The sequence below is a fragment of the Callorhinus ursinus genome, unplaced genomic scaffold (genome assembly GCF_003265705.2).
Source record: "Callorhinus ursinus isolate GAN/ISIS: 27379988/994484 unplaced genomic scaffold, GSC_fseal_2.0 scaffold5, whole genome shotgun sequence".
Classification (NCBI taxonomy): Eukaryota; Metazoa; Chordata; class Mammalia; order Carnivora; family Otariidae; genus Callorhinus; species Callorhinus ursinus.
The window spans coordinates 80,769,255-80,775,254 of NW_027397067.1; the positions used below are offsets into that span (position 1 = coordinate 80,769,255).

Sequence of the window (6,000 nt, forward strand, 5' to 3'; positions counted from 1 at the left end):
AAACAAGGTTTTGTGCTTAAGAGATCAGTGCAGGGGGGGGTGGGGGGGGCAGCAGCCTGGGTGGCTCGGTCAAGTGACTGCCTCCTGCTCAGGTCATGAACCCAGGGTTCTGGGATCGAGCCCCACATCGGGCTCTCTGCTCAGCATCGAATCTGCTTCTCCCTCTGTGATCTCTCTCACTTTCACTCTCTCTCAAATAAGTAAAATCTTTTTTAAAACACTCAATGGAGGGCCCACGAGAGCACTGTCCCACCCTTTTCCCCACCAGGGTGGGTCAGGCTTGTGAGGCCTTGCCCAGCACTACTCCACAATGCTTAGAGAAACCACAGGGTTCCTAGAACATGATCTTAGAACTAGTTCCTATCTTCACTTAACCCTACGAACAAAGGCACTGCCTCACAATCTGAGGACCCGACTTGTTCCCAAATATTTACAAATCCAAAATCATGGTGAAGCATTCTTAAGTGGATTCTTAACAGCCAGCCCTGCGGACAGAAGACAGATAAAACTTCAAGCTGACACACATTACCAAAATCCCAGGAGCTGGGCGAGCAGCTTGCTTTCTTCCCCCACAAAACTGGACAAAGCCAGAGACCCCTTGTTACTTGGAGCCTCCCTGTACGTCATAAAACCATCCTGTAATACAAAGTTCTACAGTTCTCAATCCAAGGCACTTTCTGTTTCAGGGCTAACAACAGTAACCGCTTATGCTTTGAGAGCATCTCAGGACTTTCAGTCTGAGGAAGTTCTCGGGTATGTCCAGGCTTCTCAGGGTGAGAGGCCCCACCTCTGCAAACCCCAAGCAGTCAGGCTCCTCTACAACCCCAGGGACCTCTCACCCACCCCAAGAGCCCTCACCCTTGAGGGAAGCCAACAACACACCCTTCTCCTCCCAGAACACATTCTCTTGCTTCTAAAAGATTGAGAAAGGAGACCAGCACAACAGGCTCACTGGATTCCTGCAGGACAAAAGCCTCTTTGGCATCCAGCACCCACCCAAGCAGTCTTGTCTGCTTTTAACACATCTTTCCGGAAAATTAAAATGTAACTCAAGGCACAATCCCATAGGCTTAAATTTTAACCCAACCAAATACAAATGCGTTGCCCCTTGACTAAAACATACATGTTTAAGAGATCTATCATCTTCTGCCCTTTAACACGTAAATCTAGAAAACACGCAACTAAATATTAAAGTACACATGGGTCAGCACTTAATGTCATCATTTAACGAAGTGGCAAATGCTCTTTACCCCTCTGCCCACCGAGCACAGTAACACAACGCAGTGGAAGCACTTTTGGGATTCTCAGGTGGGGTGCATTTGAGAGACTGAATGTACAGATCTCAATGTCCCAGACCCGACCACCTGAGCTCTGGCCAGTGGGGGAAGCCCCAGCCTTCACTCTCCCTTCCTGCCCCACGAGCAGGAGGCGCTCCTCTCAGAGAATGTTCCAGCATCAAGGGTGTGTCCGAGGCACCATGGGCAGATCCCTAATTCCTGTAACTGGACCACCACTCAGCTCTTTGAAACATGCCTTTACAATGTATTTTAACTTTGTGCATTTAGTAATTATGAAGATCAGTGACACACTTATGCTTCTGTAATCAATTTTATATTGGTAATTAAAATAACAAAAAATGCTTCTGGTTGGGGTAAACACAGCCTTATGATCACAGAATCATCATGGTTTAAACTCCAATTTATATACACTTGTGTCACACGTGTGAAGGACGATCAATGAAAGACTCTGACGTGTAAAAGTGTGTGACATTAGAATCAAACTCCATGAGGGGAAAACGGAACAAACATCCAAGTTCAAGAAGAAAAGAGATGCACGTGTTATCACCATTAACAGTCTGCTCGGTTTTTAAAGGGTGGTAGTGGTTATCCAGTCAGTAGCATAATTGGTATCGGATCCTTTCAAGAGCAGTCTAACTGTGAATTTCAATGTCCACAGATAGACTACACTAGACATGACATCTAATTCTATTTAAAATTAGCAATAAGCTCGATGTCTACTTAGAAATGCACCCGTAGTTTTCGAAGTTATTTTATGGAGCATGAGCAAAAACGTCTGAAGATCTCAGCTGGAAGGCAATACAGCTGTGAAAGACCCATAATCTAACAAGCTCTCCCCACCTTATTATGTCCAGTGAACTCTGGATCAACAAGTTCAACTCGGGCATAGAGACGGCAAAACCCCTCCTCCCTCAAAATAATTGGTGGAAAAATATTTCCTTCCCATTTCAAACCAAAAAAAAAAAAAAATCATACTTTTGGATAAAAAGACTTTCCTACAATGATGACTAAAATGTTGGCAATGAGAAGCGTATTTGTTGTTTCCTGGCCTTGCAATGTCCAACTAATGGCTCGAAATTGCGAGATAAGATTTGTATGTGAAGTACAGTGACCACGATCACAGTGATCACCGCGCTGTCCCACCTCCCCTCTGTCAGCCGTTTTAGGGGTCTGCTATGTATTTTGCACTCAAGACTTTCCTGCCTTTACAAAGGGAAACATTTGGTTGCCAATCGATTCATTCATCCGGCTCCGGGATTCAGAGGCAGAACCCCAGGAGAGACCCTCAGGCAAACCCCCAAAAACACAGAACGAAGAAGGAGCCACACCACCGAATCCAGGTCAGAAGGTACTTTTTGAATGCAGCAAAAGAAAGCGCCCCTCGGGCACTGGTTCAGGAATGCAGTTTTCCTCTCCGCCAGCAAAATCCTTCAACAGGTTCAGGAGGATGAAAACACGGACGACCTCGGACTGAACAATGCTTCCCTCACCTGGGCTTCGGGCCAAGCAGAGGTGGGAGGGCAAGGCGGCCTCGCTCGGTAACTAGAAAAGGCTCTGCAAACCCCTCCGGCTGGGGTGGTGGCATGGTGGCATCCCACCTCGGGACGGCGGGCACTCCCCTGCCCAGGCCAACATGCACCCTCGTCAGGGGGTCCCCTCCAGAGCCTGCCCCTGACCCTGTGCGGCCCCAAATTGGCGACACCGAACTCCGAGCCCTCCTCGCGCAACTTCGTGGTTTCGTGTCCTTTCCCACAGCCTCCCTCGCTCCGCCTGCCCGTCGGCGAAGGTGGGGACACCACGCCATCCCCCGCAGCCGTGGAGGGGCCCCGCAGGAGCGCCAGGCTTCAAAGGAACTCTCTTCGTGACATGAAAACGGTAAGTGGATTACGCTGCTGCCCTCGAAGGCTGTGGACGTTTTAATCTTCTTAAAATGTCTCCTCTAAAAGTCACTTGCCAAGGAAGGAGGCTCACAGACGCTGTTAGGCCCCCACTAAGTGTTTCCAATGTTACCGCTACCCCAACGGCAGCGGGTTGGAAATAACTATCATGCAGACTGGTGAAGTCGGACATTTGGCAAGCTTCCTTCTGATTTAGGGCCGGGAAGCTTCCTTTGCACACAGTGAAAAGATCCACAATCCCCCCAGGTCGCTCCAAGGGCCTTATTGCACAAAGGCCTCGCATTTGATACCTTTAATAAAAAAAAAAAAAAAAAAAAAAAAAAGCCAGTCGAAGCACATTTTGAAAGTTCCATGTTTAAAAAGATCCTTGTTCATTGATTTTGGTGGGGTAATTAAGTGAATCTAAACAAGGGGGCCTTGTGTGGGCGCCTGTGGGGGAGGTGCGAGGGGCTGGCCTCGGCCGGTGAGCCCCCTCGCAGACACTGGTTGCTTGGCTCCAGGGTCCTCTCCCGCCCCCTACCCCCAACCCCCTTTCTAGACGATGCTCTTCATCTGGGAAGCTTTTTCCCTCTGGTCAAATTTCCACTCAGCAAAGCTAAAATGCTCTCACGTTTCCTGGCTTGGAGTGGAAGCAACCCTCCTAATGGTGTTTCACTGAGTGCACCTTCAGCAACAGAACTGCGTTGTGACAGAGAAATCTGGGGAGCCAGAGGCAACAGCTGTGGAGCAGCATCCTCCCCAGGAACACGGCTTCCAGCGCTTTCCGGCTCCACAAATTACAGACAGGGCTCTGCCAGGAGTGTTCCCGAGCAGGGCACTGGCAATTTGGGGTTGTCTGCCACCTAGGGCGCTAGCCGGCCGCCTTCACTCGGCGCCAGGCCGCGAGGCTGTTCGTCCTGAGCCACCCCTAACAGCTCCACGGGGCTGGGCTCCGGGTGCTTGCGGGACAAGAAGGCAGAGGGCACAGGGTGCAGACGGGTGATAGGGCCAAAGAGGCCCCACGGTCGGAAAATAACAGCAGAGCCCAGACCCCAGCGCAGCCCTCGGCTCTTCTCTCCACCATCCCTCTGACAACACAGAGAAAACCAGTCCAACATCAAGCAACCTAATCGCTGGCCGAAATACCTTCTTGGACTCCCTTCCTCCATCGGGGATGGGGGAGCTGCCGTTGCCGCAGGCCCTCCTCCCCCGCAGACCTGCAGGGCAGGATCTCCGGGCTCGGAGGGCAGGGCCCCTTTCCCAGACTCCTCCCGCCCCTTCCCAGCTCCCCTCCTCTCCAATACGCAAAGTTGGAGAACAGAGAGAGCCCCGGGATGTTAAAAGCTGCAAAAGCCACCTTGGAGCGCACCCAGTCCCATCTCAGCTCTGCTTCCCCCTCACCCCCATGCGGCAGGGGCCAAGGCTGCAACACTCCTCTCTGCAAGGGAAGCAGGCCACTGGCTCGCTGCCGCCCCCCCCACCAGCGGGTGGGCAGCCTCCCCTGGGGGGCACCCGGGCCACAAAAAACCACCACTAAATACCTAATATGCATTTCAAATGCATCTCAAAAGATCCACCTCTTTCCTTTACAGCTGCTGCCCATAAAAACAATTAGCCTGCATGGGACTGAAATTCCTGATTTTTCAGACAAACCTATTTCCCCACCCTCCCACCAGAGAGCACTTGAGATCCGCACCAAGCCTGGGTCCTTCCACCTGGGGCCTGCATAGCTCCAAGCTACCAACGCTGCCACTCCTCAACTTCAGGCCAATTCTGCAAACTCTCCCAAGCCTCAAATAAACTCTCTTTTTTTAAAAAACTTAATTCAGATCTAGCCAAAGAGCAAGGAAATTATTCATATTTTTTTTAAAAGAGGTTAGGGATTACTATTCCTGACACCCAACCATTTATTATACTTAATTAATTAACCAATTCTCCAGCTTTTTATGTTCTTCCCCTTTTTTTCAAGCACAAAATAATAGAGATGACAGATTCCCCCGAGCCGTACCTGTCTGTCCATGGCCGGAGAGTGGTATGAGGTGGTCGTAGTGAAGGAAAAGTACAGGGCACATACACATAACACTGCCAAGATCCAACCTGGGTTTCCCCAGCAGAAACGGGCTTCGATTCTGACAATCATTTGACCCCACAACTGCTTCAGTCACTCATCTTCCAAACCTTCCTCCCTTCCCAGGACCTAGGGCCAGGAGATGCCCCAATAACCAGGAGCTCCAAGGCCCCTTTTGCTGTAGTTAGCTGAGGTATCCAATGGGGCTGGGTGGCTCAGTCTGGCCCATCACTGCCCCCATTGGAAAAACAAAACAATCTCACACTCCCCAGGAGATCAACTGCCCTTTCCCACTCCTCCCTAGCAACCCTTCCCCTCCCCCCACCCTCCACTTTCTAGAATCATCATAGATACCTAACCAAGAAGCTGGGCTTTTTCCAAACCACCCCCCCTCATTTTGATATACCTCCCCTGGAAAAGACCTCGGCTGGAAAGCACTCCCCAATAACCCAATCAAGAGCAACACACCTTGGGGAGGAATGGGTTAAATTCGAGAGCTCCAGGAGGAGGAGCTGCTCGGGAAAGGGAAGCAGTGCCGAGATGCAGAGAAATGTGCAGGGCAGGGGCTCCGGACCTGGATGCACAGATGCACTGGCCCCTCTCCTCCAGGGAGAAGCCTGGCCACAGGAAATAAAGGTGTCTTCAAAGGGACAGACCGGAGGACAAGCACATGATACACAAATACAGGCACAGCCCAGGGGACAGCTTGGAGCCGGAGGTGTGGAACACTGGATGGGCGTGCTGAGCGCGTGTGTGG

General features: G+C 50.9%; 1 long non-coding RNA gene across 1 annotated transcript; it reads right to left on the reverse strand.

The window, feature by feature from the left end:
- Positions 1–2,650: 2,650 nt before the first annotated feature.
- Positions 2,651–5,526, reverse strand: LOC112823433 (uncharacterized). Its single transcript, XR_003208060.1, has 2 exons — positions 5,184–5,526; positions 2,651–3,486 (listed from the first exon to the last, which is right to left on the reverse strand). It is a non-coding gene; the product is annotated as an uncharacterized lncRNA (long non-coding RNA).
- Positions 5,527–6,000: the final 474 nt, after the last annotated feature.